This window comes from Nothobranchius furzeri, chromosome 14 (genome assembly GCF_043380555.1).
Source record: "Nothobranchius furzeri strain GRZ-AD chromosome 14, NfurGRZ-RIMD1, whole genome shotgun sequence".
Taxonomy (NCBI): domain Eukaryota; kingdom Metazoa; phylum Chordata; class Actinopteri; order Cyprinodontiformes; family Nothobranchiidae; genus Nothobranchius; species Nothobranchius furzeri.
In genome coordinates this window covers 17711989-17736936 of record NC_091754.1, presented here as the reverse complement: position 1 = coordinate 17736936, position 24948 = coordinate 17711989, and the positions used below count along the sequence as shown (strand labels likewise).

The 24948-nt window shown below is 44.8% G+C and overlaps 1 protein-coding gene across 2 annotated transcripts in view; it reads right to left on the bottom strand.

Annotated features, from left to right (window-relative positions):
- Window positions 1–24948, bottom strand: part of map3k13 (mitogen-activated protein kinase kinase kinase 13) — a 70062-nt gene that overhangs the window by 32778 nt on the left and 12336 nt on the right. Inside the window, exon 2 of one of the 2 annotated variants that reach the window (XM_054747008.2) lies at window positions 22152–22196. The gene's annotated coding sequence lies outside the window, so the exon portion shown is untranslated. Of the gene's footprint in view, window positions 1–18394; window positions 18532–22151; window positions 22197–24948 lie in introns of those variants that run through there. The other variant, XM_054747009.2, reaches the window with a different exon arrangement.

Here is a 24948-nt window from a genome sequence, read left to right as displayed (position 1 = left end):
GGCCTTCGCAGCGCTTTGCTGCTCGGGCCTAATTAAAGCTGCAAGCAGCGTCGTTCGGCCCTCGCAGCTCTGCGCCGCTCCGGCCTGGCCAGCAGCCCGGGGCACCAGGGCACGTCTGGCAGAACAGAATCGTCAACCACCCCGACGCCAGAATCCGCAAATGGCCTCCTAGTCCGCACCTCACCCTGACTCAGCATCCCCTCTGAGCTCACCATTAAATTGAATTGTAAGTTTACGGCGTTACGCCAGAATTCGCCATGGCATAAAAGCCCCTCCCTTTCTGGAAAGCTATCAGATCTGAATGGTCATTACAACATCATGAAGACAGTGTATGACCTTAGTGTCATGTTCACTAAATTAGAGGGGACAAATATGGGTATTTCAGCATAAAAAATAGACTTCCTGTAGTCAGGGGGCGGGGCTTAGGTGATGTCAGCTGTCCACATTGTCATTTTTTACAGATATGGTAAATGATCACACAGACAATGTTTGAAAAAGATCTGATCATGCACATGGGAGTTATTAAGTCAAGTAAAGTAATGGCGAAAGGTCAAAGTTTGAGGCTTAGCCACGCCCACACCTTTCAACTTTTGAAAAATCCGACGGTTGAATTTTTTCCCCTACGTCGTAAGAGTATACAGCAGAAGTTTGAAAGTGATTGGTGAAAAGGGCGACGGAGCATCACTCTCCAAACAACGTGTGCGAAAACCACTAAATCGCGTACTTGGACCAAAATGGCCGACTTCCTGTGCGACTTTGTCCTTGGCTCCAAGAGACTTTTTTGTAGGTCCTGAGACACCACATTAGTGTACCAAATTTCGTAATCCTCAGTCAAAGCATGGCTTGGGGCTATTAGTTTAAATGGTCCTAGGGGGCGCTATTTAAGAGAATAGGCCACGCCCACAAACTTCAGCTGTCTATTTCTCTTGGGGGTCAGACTAGGATCACTCACCAGAAGTTTCGTAGCGATATCACGATAACTGAAGAAATGAGAGGCAAACGTATTTCCATGGCGTGATGGCGATTTTCGCCATGCTCCCAAAGCCCCGCCTTTTTTCAAAACCTGCCAGTACTGGAGACTAAGTAACCTCAAGTTGTCTACTGCTGTTTCCCACAGAATCCTGGTGATTGGGTAAAAGGAGTCCAGTAGGGAGCTGTGAAAAAAAGAGTGGCGTGGCGACAGGTCAAAGTTTGAGGCTTAGCCACGCCCACACCTTTCAACTTTTGAAAAATCCGACGGTTGAATTTTTTCCCCTATGTCTTAAGAGTATATAGCAGAAGTTTGAAGGAGATTGGTGAAAAGGGCGACGGAGCATCACTCTCCAAACAACGTGTGCGAAAACCACTAAATCGCGTACTTGGACCAAAATGGCCGACTTCCTGTGCGACTTTGCACTTGGCTCCAAGAGACTTTTTTGTAGGTCCTGAGACACCACATTAGTGTACCAAATTTTGCAATCCTCAGTCAAAGCTTGGCTTGGGGCTATTAGTTTAAATGGTCCTAGGGGGCGCTATTTAAGAGAATAGGCCACGCCCACAAACTTCAGCTGTCTATTTCTCTTGGGGGTCAGACTAGGATCACTCACCAGAAGTGTCGGAGCGATATCACGATAACTGAAGAAATGAGAGGCAAACGTATTTCCATGGCGTGATGGCGATTTTCGCCATGCTCCCAAAGCCCCGCCTTTTTTCAAAACCTGCCAGTACTGGAGACCAAGTAACCTCAAGTTGTCTACTGCTGTTTCCCACAGAATCCTGGTGATTGGGTAAAAGGAGTCCAGTAGGGAGCTGTGAAAAAAAGAGTGGCGTGGCGGCAGGTCAAAGTTTGAGGCTTAGCCACGCCCACACCTTTCAACTTTTGAAAAATCCGACGGTTGAATTTTTTTCCCTATGTCTTACGAGTACATAGCAGAAGTTTGAAGGAGAATGGTGAAAAGGGCGACGGAGCATCACTCTCCAAACAACGTGTGCGAAAACCACTAAATCGCGTACTTGGACCAAAATGGCCGACTTCCTGTGCGACTTTGCACTAGGCTCCAAGAGACTTTTTTGTAGGTCCTGAGACACCACATTAGTGTACCAAATTTCGTAATCCTCAGTCAAAGCATGGCTTGGGGCTGACAGTTTTAATGGTCCTAGGGGGCGCTATTTCAGAAAATAGGCCACGCCCACCGGATGTTGACATCAGATTGTTTGAGGGGCCAGACTAGGATTACTCACAAAAAGTTTTGTGACGATATCTTTAGAAATGACGAAATGGGAGGCAAACGTAAGGACACGGCGGTACGTCTGACTTCGCCGCGCCGCCACACCCCCGCCCTCTGCCGAAAACTCCCATAAAGTGACGCCAAGCAACCCCCACTTGTCTTGAGTTACCAGCTACAAATTTGTGGTGATTAAGTGAAATGGGGCAATTTGGGACCTTTCACAGTAAAACTTGACCTTTTTGGTCCTGAGCGGGCGGGGCTTGTGTGATGTCATCATCCAACCATTCATATTACTTTGTGGGTGGATGATGAATGACCACAGAAAGGTTGGTAACTTTATTCTATTCAGTTATGAAGTTATAGCAATTAAAAAAAAAATGGCGAGTAGTCAAACTTCAAGGCCTGGCCCCGCCCCTTCAACATATACGAAAACTCAGAATCCTCATCTCATTTTGTTTGCCCATCCCTTCTTAGCATTTTTACACAATTTTTGAGACGATCGTGCGAAAAATGATCGAGCAATCCAATCAGAAACGGACCCTAAAAACTGCAAAAACGGCTAAAAATCGCCATTTCAACCCAAAATGGCCGACTTCCTGTTTGATATTGACCATGCTTGCAAGAGACTTTTCTGTGCGGACTGTTGAGTACTACAAGTGTACCAAATTTCATAACTGTACGATAAACTAAGCTTTATGGAGAGGGGTTTTTTTCACATTGTAGGGGGCGCTGTTCAGCCATTTTCTTTGCGATTTTTTTGGGACCTTTAAAATATCAAATTTTTCACCAGGCCTGACAAGTTTGCAAAATATTGTGAGTTTTGGGGTATGTTAAGGTCCCCAAAAAGCCATTCAAAGGGGGCACGGAATAACAAAAAAAGAAAGAATAATTAAAGCTGCAAGCAGCGTCGTTCGGCCCTCGCAGCTCCGCGCCGCTCCGGTCTGGACGGCAGCCCGGGGCACCAGTGCACGTCTGACAGAACAGAAACGTCAACCACCCCGACACCAGAAACCGCGAATGGCCTCCTAGTCTGCACCTCACCCTGACTCAGCATCCCCTCTGAGCTCACCATTAAATTGAATATTAAGATTACGGCGTTACGCCAGAATTCGCCATGGCATCAAAGCCCCTCCCTTTCTGGAAAGCTATCAGATCTGAATGGTCATTACAGCATCATGAAGACAGTGCATGACCTTAGGGTCATGTTGACTAAATTAGAGGGGACAAATATGGGCATTTCAGCATAAAAAATAAATTCCTGTAGTCAGGGGGCGGGGCTTAGGTGATGTCAGCTGTCCACATTGTCATTGTTTACAGATATGGTCAATGATCACACAGACAAAGTTCGAAAAAGATCTGATCATGCACATGGGAGTTATTAAGTCAAGTAAAGTAATGGCGAAAGGTCAACGTTTGAGGCTTAGCCACGCCCACACCTTTCAACTTTTGAAAAATCCGACGGTTGAATTTTTTCCCCTATGTCTTAAGAGTGTATTGCAGAAGTTTGAAGGTGATTGGTGAAAAGGGCGACGGAGCATCACTCTCCAAACAATGTGTGCGAAAACCACTAAATCACGTACTTGCACCAAAATGGCCGACTTCCTGTGCGACTTTACGCTTGGCTCCAAGAGACTTTTTTGTAGGTCCTGAGACCCCACATTAGTGTACCAAATTTCGTAATCCTCAGTCAAAGCATGGCTTGGGGCTGAAAGTTTTAATGGCTCTAGGGGGCGCTATTTAAGAATATAGGCCACGCCCACAAACTTCAGCTGTCTATTTCTCTTGGAGCTCAGACTAGGATCACTCACCAGAAGTTTCGTAGCAATATCACGATAACTGAAGAAATGAGACAAACGTATTTCCATGGCGTGATGGCGATTTTCGCCATGGTCCCAAAGCCCCGCCTTTTTTCAAAACCTGCCAGAACTGGAGACCAAGTAACCTCAACTTGTCTACTGCTGTTTGCCACAGAATCCTGGTGATTGGGTAAAAGGAGTCCAGTAGGGAGCTGTGAAAAAAAGAGTAGCGTGGCGACAGGTCAAAGTTTGAGGCTTAGCCACGCCCACACCTTTCAACTTTTGAAAAATCCGACGGTTAAATTTTTTCCCCTATGTCTTAAGGGTATATAGCAGAAGTTTGAAGGAGATTGGTGAAAAGGGCGACGGAGCATCACTCTCCAAACAACGTGTGCGAAAACCACTAAATCGCGTACTTGATCCAAAATGGCCGACTTCCTGTGCGACTTTGAACTTGACTCCAAGAGACTTTTTTGTAGGTCCTGAGACACCACATTAGTGTACCAAATTTCGTAATCCTCAGTCAAAGCATGGCTTGGGGCTAATAGTTTAAATGGTCCTAGGGGGCGCTATTTCAAAACATAGGCCACGCCCACAAAATTCAGCTGTCTATTTCTCTTGGAGCTCAGACTAGGATCACTCACCAGAAGTTTCGTAGCAATATCACGATAACTGAAGAAATGAGAGACAAACGTATTTCCATGGCGTGATGGCGATTTTCGCCATGGTCCCAAAGCCCCGCCTTTTTTCAAAACCTGCCAGTACTGGAGACCAAGTAACCTCAACTTGTCTACTGCTGTTTGCCACAGAATCCTGGTGATTGGGTAAAAGGAGTCCAGTAGGGAGCTGTGAAAAAAAGAGTAGCGTGGCGACAGGTCAAAGTTTGAGGCTTAGCCACGCCCACACCTTTCAACTTTTGAAAAATCCGACGGTTGAATTTTTTCCCCTATGTCTTAAGGGTATATAGCAGAAGTTTGAAGGAGATTGGTGAAAAGGGCGACGGAGCATCACTCTCCAAACAACGTGTGCGAAAACCACTAAATCGCGTACTTGATCCAAAATGGCCGACTTCCTGTGCGACTTTGAACTTGACTCCAAGAGACTTTTTTGTAGGTCCTGAGACACCACATTAGTGTACCAAATTTCGTAATCCTCAGTCAAAGCATGGCTTGGGGCTAATAGTTTTAATGGTCCTAGGGGGCGCTATTTCAGAAAATAGGCCACGCCCACCAGATGTTCACATCAGATCTTTTGGGGGGCCGGACTAGGATCACTCACAAGAAGTTTCGTGACGATATCTTTGGAAATGACGAAATGGGAGGCAAACGTAAGGCCAAGGCGGTACGCCTGAATTCGCCGCGCCACCACAGCCCCGCCCTCTGCCGAAAACTCCCATAAAGTGACGCCAAGCAACCCCCACTTGTCTTGAGTTACCAGCTACAAATTTGTGGTGATTAAGTGAAATGGGGCAATTTGGGACCTTTCACAGTAAAACTTGATCTTTTTGGTCCTGAGGGGGCGGGGCTTGTGTGATGTCATCATCCGACCTTTCAATTTACTTTGTGGGTGGATGACGAATGACCACAGAAAGTTTGGTAACTCTATTCCATTCAGTTATGAAGTTATAGCAATTTAAATATTTTTGGCGAGTAGTCAAACTTCGAGGCCTGGCTCCGCCCCTTCAACATATACGAAAACTCAGAATCCTTATCTCATTTTGTTCGCCCATCCCTTCTGAGCAATTTTACACAATTTTTGAGACGATCGTGCGAAAAATGATCGAGCAATCCAATCAGAAACGGACCCTAAAAACGGCAAAAACGGCAAAAAATCGCCATTTCAACCCAAAATGGCCGACTTCCTGTTTGATATTGACCATGGTTGCAAGAGACTTTTCTGTGCGGACTGTTGAGTACTACAAGTGTACCAAATTTCATAACTGTACGATAAACTAAGCTTTATGGAGAGGGGTTTTTTTCACTTTGTAGGGGGCGCTGTTCAGCCATTTTCTTTGCGATTTTTTTGGGACCTTTAAAATATCAAATTTTTCACCAGGCCTGACAAGTGTGCAAAATATTGTGAGTTTTGGGGTATGTTAAGGTCCCCAAAAAGCTGTTCAAAGGGGGCACGGAATAACAAAAAATAATAATAATCAGAGCAAAAACAAGAGGCCTTCGCAGCGCTTTCGCTGCTCGGGCCTAATTAAAGCTGCAAGCAGCGTCGTTCGGCCCTCGCAGCTCCGCGCCGCTCCGGTCTGGACGGCAGCCCGGGGCACCAGTGCACGTCTGACAGAACAGAAACGTCAACCACCCCGACACCAGAAACCGCGAATGGCCTCCTAGTCTGCACCTCACCCTGACTCAGCATCCCCTCTGAGCTCACCATTAAATTGAATATTAAGATTACGGCGTTACGCCAGAATTCGCCATGGCATCAAAGCCCCTCCCTTTCTGGAAAGCTATCAGATCTGAATGGTCATTACAGCATCATGAAGACAGTGCATGACCTTAGGGTCATGTTGACTAAATTAGAGGGGACAAATATGGGCATTTCAGCATAAAAAATAAATTCCTGTAGTCAGGGGGCGGGGCTTAGGTGATGTCAGCTGTCCACATTGTCATTGTTTACAGATATGGTCAATGATCACACAGACAAAGTTCGAAAAAGATCTGATCATGCACATGGGAGTTATTAAGTCAAGTAAAGTAATGGCGAAAGGTCAACGTTTGAGGCTTAGCCACGCCCACACCTTTCAACTTTTGAAAAATCCGACGGTTGAATTTTTTCCCCTATGTCTTAAGAGTGTATTGCAGAAGTTTGAAGGTGATTGGTGAAAAGGGCGACGGAGCATCACTCTCCAAACAATGTGTGCGAAAACCACTAAATCACGTACTTGCACCAAAATGGCCGACTTCCTGTGCGACTTTACGCTTGGCTCCAAGAGACTTTTTTGTAGGTCCTGAGACCCCACATTAGTGTACCAAATTTCGTAATCCTCAGTCAAAGCATGGCTTGGGGCTGAAAGTTTTAATGGCTCTAGGGGGCGCTATTTAAGAATATAGGCCACGCCCACAAACTTCAGCTGTCTATTTCTCTTGGAGCTCAGACTAGGATCACTCACCAGAAGTTTCGTAGCAATATCACGATAACTGAAGAAATGAGACAAACGTATTTCCATGGCGTGATGGCGATTTTCGCCATGGTCCCAAAGCCCCGCCTTTTTTCAAAACCTGCCAGTACTGGAGACCAAGTAACCTCAACTTGTCTACTGCTGTTTGCCACAGAATCCTGGTGATTGGGTAAAAGGAGTCCAGTAGGGAGCTGTGAAAAAAAGAGTAGCGTGGCGACAGGTCAAAGTTTGAGGCTTAGCCACGCCCACACCTTTCAACTTTTGAAAAATCCGACGGTTAAATTTTTTCCCCTATGTCTTAAGGGTATATAGCAGAAGTTTGAAGGAGATTGGTGAAAAGGGCGACGGAGCATCACTCTCCAAACAACGTGTGCGAAAACCACTAAATCGCGTACTTGATCCAAAATGGCCGACTTCCTGTGCGACTTTGAACTTGACTCCAAGAGACTTTTTTGTAGGTCCTGAGACACCACATTAGTGTACCAAATTTCGTAATCCTCAGTCAAAGCATGGCTTGGGGCTAATAGTTTAAATGGTCCTAGGGGGCGCTATTTCAAAACATAGGCCACGCCCACAAAATTCAGCTGTCTATTTCTCTTGGAGCTCAGACTAGGATCACTCACCAGAAGTTTCGTAGCAATATCACGATAACTGAAGAAATGAGAGACAAACGTATTTCCATGGCGTGATGGCGATTTTCGCCATGGTCCCAAAGCCCCGCCTTTTTTCAAAACCTGCCAGTACTGGAGACCAAGTAACCTCAACTTGTCTACTGCTGTTTGCCACAGAATCCTGGTGATTGGGTAAAAGGAGTCCAGTAGGGAGCTGTGAAAAAAAGAGTAGCGTGGCGACAGGTCAAAGTTTGAGGCTTAGCCACGCCCACACCTTTCAACTTTTGAAAAATCCGACGGTTGAATTTTTTCCCCTATGTCTTAAGGGTATATAGCAGAAGTTTGAAGGAGATTGGTGAAAAGGGCGACGGAGCATCACTCTCCAAACAACGTGTGCGAAAACCACTAAATCGCGTACTTGATCCAAAATGGCCGACTTCCTGTGCGACTTTGAACTTGACTCCAAGAGACTTTTTTGTAGGTCCTGAGACACCACATTAGTGTACCAAATTTCGTAATCCTCAGTCAAAGCATGGCTTGGGGCTAATAGTTTTAATGGTCCTAGGGGGCGCTATTTCAGAAAATAGGCCACGCCCACCAGATGTTCACATCAGATCTTTTGGGGGGCCGGACTAGGATCACTCACAAGAAGTTTCGTGACGATATCTTTGGAAATGACGAAATGGGAGGCAAACGTAAGGCCAAGGCGGTACGCCTGAATTCGCCGCGCCACCACAGCCCCGCCCTCTGCCGAAAACTCCCATAAAGTGACGCCAAGCAACCCCCACTTGTCTTGAGTTACCAGCTACAAATTTGTGGTGATTAAGTGAAATGGGGCAATTTGGGACCTTTCACAGTAAAACTTGATCTTTTTGGTCCTGAGGGGGCGGGGCTTGTGTGATGTCATCATCCGACCTTTCAATTTACTTTGTGGGTGGATGACGAATGACCACAGAAAGTTTGGTAACTCTATTCCATTCAGTTATGAAGTTATAGCAATTTAAATATTTTTGGCGAGTAGTCAAACTTCGAGGCCTGGCTCCGCCCCTTCAACATATACGAAAACTCAGAATCCTTATCTCATTTTGTTCGCCCATCCCTTCTGAGCAATTTTACACAATTTTTGAGACGATCGTGCGAAAAATGATCGAGCAATCCAATCAGAAACGGACCCTAAAAACGGCAAAAACGGCAAAAAATCGCCATTTCAACCCAAAATGGCCGACTTCCTGTTTGATATTGACCATGGTTGCAAGAGACTTTTCTGTGCGGACTGTTGAGTACTACAAGTGTACCAAATTTCATAACTGTACGATAAACTAAGCTTTATGGAGAGGGGTTTTTTTCACTTTGTAGGGGGCGCTGTTCAGCCATTTTCTTTGCGATTTTTTTGGGACCTTTAAAATATCAAATTTTTCACCAGGCCTGACAAGTGTGCAAAATATTGTGAGTTTTGGGGTATGTTAAGGTCCCCAAAAAGCTGTTCAAAGGGGGCACGGAATAACAAAAAATAATAATAATCAGAGCAAAAACAAGAGGCCTTCGCAGCGCTTTCGCTGCTCGGGCCTAATTAAAGCTGCAAGCAGCGTCGTTCGGCCCTCGCAGCTCCGCGCCGCTCCGGTCTGGACAGCAGCCCGGGGCACCAGTGCACGTCTGACAGAACAGAAACGTCAACCACCCCGACACCAGAAACCGCGAATGGCCTCCTAGTCCGCACCTCACCCTGACTCAGCATCCCCTCTGAGCTCACCATTAAATTGAATATTAAGATTACGGCGTTACGCCAGAATTCGCCATGGCATCAAAGCCCCTCCCTTTCTGGAAAGCTATCAGATCTGAATGGTCAATACAGCATCATGAAGACAGTGCATGACCTTTGTTTCATGTTGACTAAATTAGAGGGGACAAATATGGGCAGTTCACCATAAAACAATAGGCTTCCTGTAGTCAGGGGGCGGGGCTTAGGTGATGTCAGCTGTCCACATTGTCACTGTCTTCAGATGTGGTCAGTGATCACATAGACAAAGTATGAAATTGATCTGATCATGCACATGGGAGTTGTTAAGTCAAATAAGGTAATGGCGACTGGTCAAAGTTTGAGGCTTAGCCACGCCCACACCTTTATACTTATTTAAAATCCGACGGTTGAATTTTTTCCTCTATGTCCTAAGAGTATATAGCAGAAGTTTGAAGGTGATCGGTGGAAAGGGCGAGGAGATATCATTCTCCTAATAACGTGTGCGAAAAACACTAAATTGAGTACTTGGACCAAAATGGCCGACCTCCTGTAGGACATTGCTCTTGGCTCCAAGAGACTTTTTTGTAGGTCCTGATACACTACATTAGTGTGCCAAATTTTGTGATCCTCAGTCAAAGCATGGCTTGGGGCTGACTGTTTTAATGGTCCTAGGGGGCGGTGTTTCAGAAAATAGGTCACGCCCACAAACTTCAGCTGTCCAATTCTATTAGGGGTCAGAGTAGGATCACTCTTCAGAACTTGTGTGGCGATGTCACAATGACTGAAGAAATGAGAGACAAACGTATTTCCATGGCGTGATGGCAAATTTCGCCATGCTCCCAAAGCCCCGCCTTTATTCGAAACCTGCCAGTACTATAAACCAAGTGACCTCAACTTGTCTGCTGCTATTTGCCAGTGTTTGCTGGTGATTGGTTAAAAGGAGTCCAATAGGGAGCTGTGAAAATAAGAGTGGCGTGGCGACAGGTCAAAGTTTGAGGCTTAGCCACGCCCACATCTTTATACTTATTTAAAATCCGACGGTTGAATTTTTTCATCTATGTCTTAAGAGTGTATAGCAGATGTTTGAAGGTGATTGTTGAAAAGGGTGATGGGGAATCCTTATCCAAACAATGTGTGCGAAAACCACTAAATCGAGTACTTGGACCAAAATGGCCGACTTCCTGTGCGACTTTGCTCTTGGCTCCAAGAGACTTTTTTGTAGGGCCTGAGACACCACATTAGTGTACCAATTTTCGTACTCCTCAGTCAAAGCATGGCTTGTGGCTGGCAGTTTTATTGTTCCTAGGGGGCGCTATTTCAGAAAATAGGCCACGCCCACAAATTACAGCTGTCCAGTTCTATTGGGGGTCAGACTAGGATCACTCACCAGACATTTTGTGGCAATGGCACGATAATTGAAGAAATGAGAGGCAAACTTATTGCCATGGCGTGATGGCGAAATTCGCCATGCTCCCAAAGCCTCGCCTTTATTCGAAACCTGCCAGGACTAAAGACCAAGTGTCCTCAACTTGTCTGCTGCTATTTGCCAGTGATTGCTGGCGATTGGTTAAAAGGAGTCCAATAGGGAGCTGTGAAAAACAGAGTGGCGTGGCGACAGGTCAAAGTTTGAGGCTTAGCCACGCCCACACCTTTATACTTATTTAAAATCCGACGGTTGAATTTTTTCCTTTATGTCTTAAGAGTGTATAGCAGAAGTTTGAAGGCGATTGGTGAAAAGGGCGATGGAGCATCACTCTCCAAACAACGTGTGCGAAAACCACTAAATCGAGTACTTGGACCAAAATGGCCGACTTCCTGTGCGACTTTGCACTTGGCTCCAAGAGACTTTTTTGTAGGTCCTGAGACACCACATTAGGAAACCAAATTTCGTACTCCTCAGTCAAAGCATGACTTGGGGCTGACAGTTTTAATGGTCCTAGGGGGCGCTATTTCAGAAAATAGGCCACGCCCACTGGATGTTCACATCACATTTTGTGGGGGGCCGAACTAGGATCACTCCCAAGAGGTTTTGTGGCGATACCTCTAGAAATGACGAAATGGGAGGCAAACGTAAGGCCACATCGGTACGCCTGACTTCGCCGCGCCGCCACAGCCCCGCCTTCTGCAGAAAACTCCCATAAAGTGACGCCAAGCAACCCCAACTTGTCTTCAGTTACCTGCTACAAATTTGGGGTGATTAGTTGAAAGGGCGAATTTTGGAAAATTTCCCAGTAAAACTTGACCTTTTAAGGCCTGAGGGGGCGGTGCTTATGTGACATCATCAATCGACCATTCATTTGTCTTTGGGGGGCGATGCCGATTGTCCATAGATAATTACTTTAACTGTAATTCTTTCATTTATGAAATTAAAGCAATTTGAATTTTTTTGGCGAGTGCTTGAACTTTGAGGCTTGGCCCCGCCCCTTCAGTATTTACGAAAAGTCAATTTTATTTGCTCATTTGATTCATCCATCGCTTCTGTTCGATCGCACACTATTTTTGAGACAATCGTGCGAAAAATGACCAAACTGTTCAACCAAATGTAGACCCTAGAAATGGCCAAAACGGGGTCAAAATGGCCACTTTAGTCCAAAATGGCCGACTTCCTGTTTGATATTGACCATGGGTGCAAGAGGCTTTTCTGTGCGTATTGTTGAGTTCTACAAGTGTACCAAATTTCATCGTTCTACTATGAAAAAAGGTCAAAGCAGAGGGGTATTTTTAATTTTCTAGGGGGCGCTGTCGAAACATTTTTGTACCAACGTTCACGTTGCCAGTGAAATACTTAAATATCACGCACTGTCTATATTGGGCCAGAATTTGGTGAGTTTTTGGATATGCTAAGACCCCCTAAAGGCCACCCAAAGACGCGGAAGAAAAAGAAAAAAAAAAAAAGAAAAAAAAAAAAGAATAAACGGAGCAGATACAATAGGCCTTCGCAGCTTCACTGCTCGGGCCTAAATAATAAACGGAGCAGATAAGCTGCTCACCCTCCTTCAGCACCCCCTCCGCTCCATCCCCGACGCTCTCCAAACCCGGCTCCGCGCTTCTCCATCCTGGCCGGCAGCCGAGGGCATCAGGGCATGCCTGTCGGAACAGAAAGTCAGCCACCCCAACACCGGAAACCGTGAAAGGCCTCCTCGTCCACACCTCACCCTGACTCAGCATCCCTTCTGAGCCCACCATTACATGTCTCACCCCTAGGAGATACTCTATCTTTACCACACTGGTGATGTGATGTTCAGTCTCGGGCAAATCGGAGGCTGTTTGTGGAAGTTACAGTCAAACGTAAGGTCACAGCGTCACGCCAGAAATCGCCATGGCATCAAAGCCCCTCACTTTCTGAAAAGCTATCAGATCTGAATGGTCATTACAACATCATGAAGACAGTGCATGACCTTAGTGTCATCTTGACTAAATTAGAGGGGACAAATATGGGCAGTTCACCATAAAACAATAGACTTCCTTTAGTCAGGGGGCGGGGCTTAGGTGATGTCAGCTGTCCACATTGTCACTGTCTTCAGATGTGGTCAGTGATCACACAGACAAAGTATGAAATTGATCTGATCATGCACATGGGAGTTATTAAGTCAAATAAAGTAATGGCGACTGGTCAAAGTTTGAGGCTTAGCCACGCCCATACCTTTATACTTATTTAAAATCCGACGGTTGAATTTTTTCCTCTATGTCTTAAGAGTATATAGCAGGAGTTTGAAGGTGATCGGTGGAAAAGGCGAGGAGATATCATTCTCCTTATAACGTGTGCGAAAACCACTAAATTGAGTAATTGCACCAAAATGGCCGACCTCCTGTGCGACATTGCGCTTGGCTCCAAGAGACTTTTTTGTAGGTCCTGAGACACTACATTAGTGTGCCAAATTTTGTGATCCTCAGTCAAAGCATGGCTTGGGGCTGACTGTTTTAATGGTCCTAGGGGGCACTGTTTTGGAAAATAGGCCACGCCCACAAACTTCAGCTGTCCAATTATATTAGGGGTCAGAGTAGGATCACTCATCAGAAATTGTGTGGCAATGTCACAATGATTGAAGAAATGAGAGACAAACGTATTTCCATGGCGTGATGGCGAATTTCGCCATGCTCCCAAAGCCCCGCCTTTATTCGAAACCTGCCAGTACTATAGACCTAGTGACCTCAACTTGTCTGCTGCTATTTGCCACTGTTTGGTGGTGATTGGATAAAAGGAGTCCAATAGGGAGCTGTGAAAAAAAGAGTGGCGTGGCGACAAGTCAGAGTTTGAGGCTTAGCCACGCCCACACCTTTATACTTATTTAAAATCCGACGGTTGAATTTTTTCATCTATGTCTTAAGAGTATATAGCAGAAGTGTGAAGGCGATTGGTGAAAAGGGCGACGGAGCATCACTCTCCAAACAACGTGTGCGAAAACCACTAAATCACGCACTTGGACCAAAATGGCCGACTTCCTGTGCGACTTTGCACTTGGCTCCAAGAGACTTTTTTGTAGGTCCTGAGACACCACATTAGTGTACCACATTTCGTAATCCTCAGTCAAAGCATGGCTTGGGGCTGTCAGTTTTAATGGTCCTAGGGGGCGCTATTTCAGCAAATAGACCACGCCCACCGGAATGTCACATCAGATTTTTTGGGGGGCCGGACTAGCATCACTCACAAGAAGTTTTGTGGCGATATCTCTAGAAATGACGAAATGGGAGGCAAACGTAAGGCCTAAGTGGTACGCCTGAGTTCGCCGCGCCGCCACAGCCCCGCCTTCTGCAGAAAACTCCCATAAAGTGACGCCAAGCAACCCCAACTTGTCTTCAGTTACCTGATACAAATTTGGGATGATTATTTGAAAGGGCAAATTTTGGAAAATTTCCCAGTAAAACTTGACCTTTTAAGTCCTGAAGGGGCGGGGCTTATGTGACATCATCAATTGACCATTCATTTGTCTTCGGGGGGCGATGATGATTGTCCATAGAAAGTTACTTTAACTGTAATTCTTTCATTTATGAAATTATAGCAATTTGAATTTTTTTGGCGAGTGCTCGAACTTTGAGGCCTGGTCCCGCCCCTTCAGTATTTACGAAAAGTCAATTTTATTGTCTCATTTTAATCGTCCGTCGCTTCTGTTCGATCGCACACTATTTTTGAGACGATCGTGCGAAAAATGACCAAACTGTTCAACCAAATATAGACCCAAGAAATGGCCGAAACAGGGTCAAAATGGCCACTTTAGTCCAAAATGGCCGACTTCCTGTTTGATATTGACCATGGATGCAAGAGGCTTTTCTGTGCGTATTGTTGAGTTCTACAAGTGTACCAAATTTCATAACTGTACGATAAACTAAGCTTTATGGAGAGGGGTATTTTTCACTTTCTAGGGGGCGCTGTTCAGCCATTCTTTTATGAACTTTCACATTGCCAGTGAAATACGTAAATTTCACGCACTTTCAATATTGGGCCAGAATTTGGTGACTTTTTGGATATGCTAAGACCCCCTAAAGGCCAGTCAAAGACGCGGAAGAAAAAAGAAAGAAAGAAAGCGTAATAATAAACGGAGCAGATACAATAGGCCTTCGCAGCTTCACTGCTCGGGCCTAATAAGAAGAAACGGAGCAGATACAATAGGCCTTCGCAGCTTCACTGCTCGGGCCTAATAACAGAAGAAAAGCCTTGCTGGTCTAAATCTGTCGCTCATACAGTCTCCTGAAAGCCTCCAAAAGAAGGATAGACAGATACATCAGGCTGATATTTACTGTTTTTATATGCTGTAACAGCACTGACCAGTGTGTGAATGAATGAATGATACACTCTAGTGTAAGCACTTTGGAGTCCTCTGACTCTGAAAGGCGCTACGCAAGTGCGGGTCATTTATCATTTACCAATAAACCTCTTTAGCAGAGTTGATTTAAAGAAGGGCACATGTATGGGCAGCCCGGCGTGGTGGATTTTTTAAAAATTTATATTTATGTTCTAGAAAAACACCTGCTAATAAATTATCTATAACCTTATTGTCAGCAATTTTTAGTGAAACGTGTGTCTCAAATGAAAATCGGCCCCAAAATTGGCAGAACACATCGGCCGTTGGCTGACCATGACCTCTAGATTCCAGCAAAACAGAAAAACCCATACTGGTCCACCTCTCCTCCAAAACGTCAAAGATCTGTGGTTGTGTCCAAATCCAGAGGCTACACAATGATGCGACAAGGCCATCCAAACTTAAAGGATACTTAAAATGCCCAAAATGGTGGATTAAGCAGGAGATCTGTCAGTAGAGGTCAGCTGATATTAGATTTTCTATTGCCGATACCGATGTGGATTTGTAAAGGTCGTGGCCAACCGATGGCCGATTTGCTCTGCAGATACTTTGTGCGGATTTTTGTGGCAGATGTCGAGACGTTTTCCAACTCCAACAATTTACATGCTAAAATATCACTAATGACATCAGTTGATGCACAACATTTCTGAAGCCGAATTTGTTTTTGAACACTGATTTAACCAGCTGTTAAATCTTAATCTTTTGCACTGGTCAGTGATAAAATCAGATATTTACCTAAAGTTAATCAAGCAAATCAATAAACTGACCAAGTATTAAATATTTAAAACTGGTAAATAAAAAGAAAATGTAGTAGAACATTTCTGAATTTCTTTTCAGAGCATTTATTATGCAAATGTTATGCAGGAACGTAAATATACATTGAAACTGAATTCTGCTGAAGTTTTGGGCTGCCCAGGGATGTGCCTGACTTTTAATTGGCTTTACCAAGGAGGTATATCAGCTGATACAGATACATAAAAAATGTCAAATATCGGCCCGATTTATCAACCGACAGATATGTCAGTCTACTCCTATCTGGCTGTACAAGAATTAAAAGCCTAATGCGTCCTTTAGGATCCGAAGGTGCAAGCGGCGTGAAACGGTCGCTCCCGTTTGGGACCCGACCAATGTGGACTCGGTCAAACGGGTCATCGTGGATGCTGACCATTAATTTGGACACAGCTTTGTTTTGGGTTAAGCTTGATCTGAGATCCTGTAACCAAGTAGCTAGGTAGCCCACAAAACGACAATGGCCTGTCGTCCACAAGAAAGTGAAGATAAACACCTCCCAAAAAAGATTTTTTCAAAAACTCAGATCAAAATGGAGATTAGTGAATTCATCCTTTGCTCTTGGACACAGATAACCTCGGTTTTAGGTTTTCAAACATCATTGTTCGTGACAAAAATGCTCTGACATCACACGTGCAACCCGGGTTCACACTCATTAGCTATGAAAGGCAAAAGAGGACTTTAAGGACGGTTGTTCCACGTCGAAGGAATGTTTCTCTGCAAATTTGCCAATGATTTGGGAAACTATCACCACCTTTAGGCTTAGCATGCCTATGAATGTGCTTCATTTATTAGGCAGGTGTGTTTTTCTTTTTGGGACTCTGATAGTTTGTCCTATATTTGAAGTGGTAGCAGCCGGCTGGTTCTCCTTCGCTGATATTATTGAGCTGAGGACCTCTCACACCAGTGGTGTTCTGTTGCTAAATACGTGTGTGTGTGTGTGTATTGAACGGAGGACCCAGGGAAGAGTGGACCCCAGTGGACCCAAGGGGAGGATATTCGATTTTACAAAACATCCTGCTACGTGTAGACATGGCCATACTTTCTCAAGAGCTCTGAACCAAGATGATGCTTTCTTTGAAGCAGAATAAAACAGACGTCAGAGAGAATAGGGCAAAAAGACAGATCAGAGAGTTAGAAACCTGCATCCATACCAGTGAAGAACAGTAAAGGACATTTTTTACGAGAGAGAATAAAATCCGATCGTGCAGCTTCTTTGGCTGCTTGAGGAACAACGCCAACATGGATCCAATGGGAAAGTCTCCCAAAGCGACAACAAAGGGCACAAGAGGAGCCGGCTCCATGTGAACTGGGCCTGTCTGCCCTGTACGACCAGGAGACGACAACACACGCAAACACACACACACACACTCACTCTGCACACCAGAGCAGCTGCTGCCACAACAATCCCCCTTGTGCTCTTTTAATAGGGATGGTCTGCCAGGCCCGCCAACAAGGAGAGAGGCAGACAAACAAGCATATTGCAGGAGTCTGGCTGTGACTGACACCAATCTTTAATGGACAGAATATGAAAACACACAAAAATAGCAAAAAATATATATATTTTTTTAAAGTGGGGTGTGCAAGTCTGATAGGAAGGAACTTTGCCACAGCACAAAGCCAGGAAATCAATACGCACCAGTTCTACTGTTAGTAGTGAACCAAGCCCGTGTGCTGCCAGTATTTAAAACTTAAAAAAAAGGAGGATGGATCTCCAGCCCTCCTCCTCTCCTCTAAAGCCTGACCGCTGGCTATTCATCCTGTGCAGTTACATAAACACGCTTAGCAGCAAAGGACAGAGGTGGACTCTCCTGCTGCTGAGTAAATTAAGAGTGGTGAGGACGCAAAGAGGAGAGAAGATGATAAAGCAGGCGGAGGGATGTAAATGACGAGCGGGTCCATTCAGCGGCGTGCACGTGTGTCCCAGAAACGATGAGTCGTCTCACACTGCCGTGACTCATTCATAATGGTTGCATAAATGAATAAACAAAGTTCTATAGGGGGGGGGGGTGCTACTTTAACCCACATCTCCACCTGTCTGTCCTTCAGTGAGCACAGATAACACTGCATCAAAAAGCAGCAGCAGTGTCACAGCTGAGCCTAAAATAGCTCCTGCACGCACCAACGCACGACCGCTCAACACACTCCTGCAGCACCGCCGCTGTCCAAACACAGACATCTGATCCACATGCAAACAGCAAGAGAAAATGCCTCTTTGCATGCATGCGTATTAAAGTCAGTGGCGACATCCTCATACCCACAAGAAGGTGAAGGAGAGGTACCTCCACGTCAAAACGCCTACACTCAAATCAGAGAATCACTCACAGAAGGCAAAGCTCAGATTCATGGTCCTTTTCTCCGATCCGAGGCGTGGACGGAGGAAGAAGAAGAAGCAAAAACAAGCCCCACGCCTCCCCAGCTAGGATGGCAGAGCAGTCAGGGTGCAAAGGGAGGGAATAATGTCCAGAAGAAACAGAGACGGACATTCCTTTAACTCCAGCAGCACCTGGGCTGAGTGGGTGGGCGGCGTGTCGCCGAAGACCTGCTCACGTCACGGTTTTCATGAATGGAGGTGTCTGACGCAGCTCGGGGAGGAGAAGGGGAGGTTGTGGGCGGAGCTTTTGATACAGGCTCGGGAGGAGCAAAGAGGGATGAAGCGGAAAGCGGGGGGGGGGGGGGGGGGGGGGTGAATTTCAAAGCAGCACCAGCTGGAAACAGCAGGTTTGGCTGTGGTGGTGTTCTGTAAGTAGGACAGTGTCTGCACAAGAGAGCGTCTCTTTGTAACACATCGGTTTCATTCAAGCCGACTAGACCGCTCATTGACTGTTTATATTCAAATGCATCCCCCATCCAGGAGAGCCCCAAGCAACTTTTACTTTACCTCCGCTTAGCGTTAGCCAATAGCATTAGACTTCTGCTTAAGTACAAATGCCGATCACAGAGTGGGCGCATTTATGGAAGAACCTTGACCGATGCAGAGTTGATGACATTTCTTATCAACAAGTAACTCTTCAAAGATGTGAAACACTTGTTTAATCAATACATCTGCAGCGGTCTCTTAGCCTGGCAAGCCAGACAAAATAAATATATTTAGTCTTGCAACGCTCTATTGACGGCTCTCGGTCGTGGGGCGGGTTCTACCGCTGCCTTTCAAACAATCTCCACATGCTACTGGACAAGGAACAACGCGACACACTCACCGCAACGGATACGGTAATACATCCTTTTTTCTAAATAAAGGACTTAAATACATCTTTCTGCTCCTGATTCTAATAAAGCCCAAGTCCAATTAGTCCAAAATTGATGTAAAAGCCATTTCAAATGAGCAGTCGCCATCTTGTTCCACCCTGTTGCCTCATCCCGCCCACGAGACGAATAGAGGGCCCTGATTGGCCCACAAAACGGATAAAGCACTGTCACTGGTCCACAAAGCAGATAGAGTGCTATGATTGGCCCACCACTGTGGACTAATCATAGCGCTCTATAGGATTGAAACCCCTATAGAGAGCTGTGATTGGCCAGCCAGATGCTGCTAGGGGCTGCGGAGGTTCCAATGGAGCCTTCCTAGACCAAACTTTGCAAAGCAAGAATTTGGTCTATTTCACAAGGCTAGCAGTCTCTAGTGGGCCATTCCCATCTGTACTGGGTCGGCCCGGGCCGGGTAGCCCCAGTCGGCCCCAGCCTGGCCCGGTTGATTCCACACATCCTTGTCTTAAGCCCGTGTGGGCTGATTCTACCCACCAATCAGAGGCTTGCTCTAACGGAAGGTGTGAATTTGCTGTCAGCAGTGGGTGTGTTGGCCCTGGTCGGCCTGAAGCAGACCCCCTCAAGAAGAGGGCTGAGAATGAGCCTTGGTTGGCCCGGAAAAACACCAGGCCACCCAGATGTGTAAACAACCTACGCTACCCGGCCCGGGCCGACCCGGTACAGATGGGAATGGCCCATAAGAGGAATGGACACCTTGTAAGTCGACTTCTGGGGAAAAAAAGCTACAGTGCACCTGTTTCAGGAACAAAAAAACTGCCACATCACAGGAGAGCTTCAGATGGCAGGAATTGAAGTCTTATTTCCGCTGCTGTAAAAAAAGTGAGGTGCGAACCAGAGAAGCTTCTGCCGATCACAATTCAACAACGGATTATGAAAGAACGGCAAACGCTGGAAAAGCGCGGATTCTTTCTGATGTAAGAGGTGAGTCTCTACCTCGTTTTGGTTGTTTTGCCGTTGACATCATCCTAGCACGCAAAGTTCTGTGACCCCCCCCCCCCCCCCCCCCCCCCGTGTCCTGTCTGGCTGTGAAGCAAACAGAATTGATTTCTGAATGTTGGTAACAAGTAGCCTGGCAAGCCAGACTAAATAAATGTATTATTTAGTCTGGCCATGCTCCATTGATGGCTCTCGGTTGTGGGGCGGGTTCTACCGTTGTCTTTCAAATGATCTCCGTATGCTACTGGACAATGAATGTGACATACTCTTGTTTCACTCTGCTGCATCATCCCACCCACCAGGCATATAGAGTGCAGTGATTGGTCCACAAAGCGGATAAAGCTCTGTGATTTGTTCACTAAGCAGATAGAGCACTATGATTTGCCCACCACTATGGACCAATCACAGCTCTTTATGCGTTTGAAACCCCTCTAGAGAGCTGTGATTGGCTAGCCAGAGTCCTGGTAGGAGCTGCAGAGGTTCCAATGAAGCATGCCTAGACCAAACTTTGCAAAGCAAGAATTTGGTCTAGTTCACTAGGCTAGGTGACAAGCCTTACAGATTTACTCTCAGGTGGAGCATCAAAGCGTCTGCTTTTAATGTCACGCCTGATACTTAAAACTTTATTGTTTTTGAATGCTTTGTAATCCCAACCGGACACGGAAACAGAGGTGAAAGAGAAAGGAAGAGACAAAAGGTGGGGGGTGGGGTTCTACAAAAATAAATAATGAACAAGAGTCTGCTTCTAGACCTGCAGAAAGAGAAAGAAAGAAAAAAGGGACACAACAACAATACAACAAGCAACGTTCTGTGACTCTTAATAAAACAGTAAAAACAATGAGAAACGCTGGCAGCGAAGGGCTTTACCAATCAGGAAACGGCTGGCAGCGAATGAGTTAATAAGAACGTATAACTAGATTAGGTTAAAGGTGCACTTTCACAAATGAGGCGTTTCCTAATCACCCGTAATCATGAAAGTAGTAAGAGGGGCTTAAGGTGAAATACATTTATTCTGCCTCTAGATGGTGCCCTCTGAGAAAAAAACTTATGAAAAGAACACAATAAAACATTTAGCACACTGCCAAGGTTTGTAGTTTAAAACCTCTATAGATGAAAATGAGTGATGCACTGATATGACATTTTGGGGCCGATACCGATATCAAGCTCACTGTTGTGGCCGATAACCGATATTTGTCGATATCGATATACGGACATTAATGCTTCCAAAATCAGCAGATTTTGTATAGAATACAAATTATTAAAGCTGAATTTACATAATTATGTGCACACACCACACACATTTACGCTTTATAATCACTGTGACATGACTAAACAAATACACATCACCCCCCTCACCCTCTGAAACAGGCAAACAAATGGTGACAAGATGGAAAAAATATCGGTTGATAATATCGGCCCGTTTCTTGTTTTATCGGACCGATGCCGACATGTTAAAAAAATGACTAACATTGGTCGATACCAATATCTATGCCGATATATTGTCCATCCCTAATAAAAATGTTATTTAATTTTTATTAAACTCTGAATTATTACAAGAATCTCTGAAAATGTTGAGTAAGGGATGTATTTTAGATTAAACTGAATTAAACTCAGCTTTAGAAGGAATCTGTATTTGATAAAAACTAAAATACTTTACAAATACAATTTATAAAAGTTACTGTTACTAATAATTAGATTTAATTAAATTCTAGTTTTACGATTGAAAGGGAACAATAAAATAAATCTAAAGTCAGAGGATCTTTCTTTGTCTCTAAACATCATTCAATGCTCCTCGTGATTTTCTACTCATTAGTTTCACCATTTTATTTAAAATTCAGAGTAAATCTGTGTTTTAAGTGAGTGCAGAGTTCATACTGACCTGCCAGCATCTCAGAGGTCTGCACACAGGTTCCTTGCTTCTCACCTGCACACAAACACAAAGCAGGAAGTTGAGTTTATAAATCTGATTAATACGGGGAGAGTTGAGCAAGAAATGAGCGACGGAGACAAAAGGCGAAGACTGAACCTGACTGAAGGACTAAATAAAACAATATTGATCGGGGAGGGGGGGGGGGGAAAGCCTGCGAGTGAGAGGATGGACCGAGGGAACAAATACTCCTCTTAGTGCTCTCGTTTCAGGCCCAAACCCTCTGGGGAGGGAGATGATGGGGTGGGGCAGCGGGAATGTAATAGCGCATAAAGAGGGTTGGGGGTTGGGATTCTGGAGCAGCATTGTCCAGACTCTCTGGATCAAGGGACGCTTCCTAGAGAGGAGGAGGGTTTCCTGGGGCGAAGTGCAGGCAGAGGTGATAAATGGCGTGAAATGAGTGCAGATGGCTGTGGATTCTGGCCATAGACACATAAAGGAATGAGTGTGTTGGAAGACAGAAAAACACACTTTTATTAATGAAAACTGTGACTGAAGAGCATTTTAACAAAAACCCAGTGAGGAGATTCCTAAAAACAGAATTAGAGACTGACGAATAGAAGTCCTCGATATCCACACAGGAGAAGAATTGGAATATCTGATCCGTTTGCTCCATGAAAACATCAAATGTGGCTTTAATGCATAAAGTCTTGGTTCTAAAGTATAAAAACAAACACATACAGTAAAGGGTAGCAGCCTCCCCCTGCAGGACAAAGAGCCTCCAAACACCCAGAAAACACTGACAACTGCTCTGATCTTATTTATTTAATTATGGATTATACAATAGTGCACTTCAATGTATGCATACATCAATAATGATCATTTTATTATGCTTTTATATATTGTTGGAAGGTTTTGTGCCCTCTCGTTCAAAGTAACCATCACGTTCGGCTCGTTAACAACAGAAATATATTTAAACTGTAGTTATCTTAATGTTAATAAGGATATGTTTATTATAATGGAACTCCTGGAGCTACTTCAGGATTAAAGGGTGCATTTTATTTTAGCTTTTAATTTAAAAAATGTATTTTAATATGTGCGAACTGTTGTTCCAGGGGTGATTCTTATGTATCTTACATTTTACTTGGGTAAAATGAAAACGTTTTAGAGGAATAAAATAGCTAAATGAGAGATTTTGCTCCCCTCATTTCTCTTAAATAATGAAGAGAAACTAAAACACAACCAGCTCTAATTAAAAGGCTCAATAAGTCCTAAGGCAAATATTTAATTGGAACAGCAACTCGTGCACCATTTTCCTAAATATCATTATAATATTATAGTAAAATAACAATCCTTCCTTCTTGAAGCAAGCATTTGAGAAGAATCTGACATACGTGTCTCAGGCCGTTTTACCCCCGCGTCTTGGGAGAAGCCTCCAGTTCTGCCTCCATTCCCGGTTCTGACATGAAGCACGGCCGCTCAGTGCTCCATGTGGCCCGGCCTCGCACCCGTAGCTGTAAACCACACTGACTCCACTCCGTTATACACACTCATTACTATTTCACCAGTAGTGGAACAGCAGCATTGACAGCTCCAGTGTCCCCCTCATCAATAAGAGACAAAGCAGAGCTCACAACGGTTTACCTTTCCAACATGCCAGCGCCGGCACGGCCCAGATACTAACACGCTAACCCACACATGTCTATAATTACTGACAAATAAACAAAACCACCATGAATGCAACTTTGATGATGTGCTGACAGGAATATTACAAAAAAATCGGTTCAGTTTATCATGAAACAATTTCTTGAGATCAGCTGGAGATCTTTATGCAAATGGGATGTAAGAAATATATTTCCATATTTTGTTTTGTGATACAAAATAGATTTTTAAAAGTAGTGTATTGATTTTTTTTAAACATTTTAACATTTTTCTTTTGTGGGGTGCAATTCAAACTCCGACCGCTAGGTGGCCGTAGTTTTTACCACTTTCATTCTAATGGAACAACGCGGGCTCACGATAACACTGCATGTATCTTAGACGCATCTGGTTTGAGTTTTCCTAATAAATTCAGTCTTAAAAATTGCAAATATCCTTCTGGATTTTAGCATTGCAATACATCGTATTGTTAAAGATGTCCGGTTTTATCGGCCAACAACGGCAATAGAATGTAATACCTAAAATAATTGCTGTGGGTTTTTACTGTTTTAATGACGCAACTCTTACATACCACGTACATATTATACATCACACTTTTCAGCTACTTCTCCTCTCACTCAAAATAGGGCTGCTCAAGAATTTTAATCACGATTACGATCTGAGTTTTGAACGATTATAAAAACAAAACAAGCCGATTGTTTGCTCCTCCCACTTGCGCTGCCCTGAGTTGCAAATGAAGCGCTCCTCCCACAGTGTTGCCAACTTATCGACTTTGACGCTATTTCCAACAGCTTTTCAGACCCCCTTCTTGACTTTTTAAATCTTAAAAGTACCTAGCGAACACCTCAGAAACATCTCTGGTAGCCCTTAGCTACTTTCTGGATAACTGTCGTCGACATTTCCTGCAGGTTAGCTAAACACTCCGCCTGCGCTCCGGACCGTTCTTCAGGACATTAGGAAAGGGAATGATGTAGTGATGTGTCAGTCGCTAAAGAAACAGCTCTCAGAGCCGGCTCCTGTTGGATTAACCAGAGTGAGTGACACACACACCGCACCTGCGGACTCCTGAGCCACTAAAAACGGCTAAATGTGTGCGTGCAGCGCGCTAAACACACGTGCAGCTTGCCCCGATTGCTGTGAAACCGGGTTG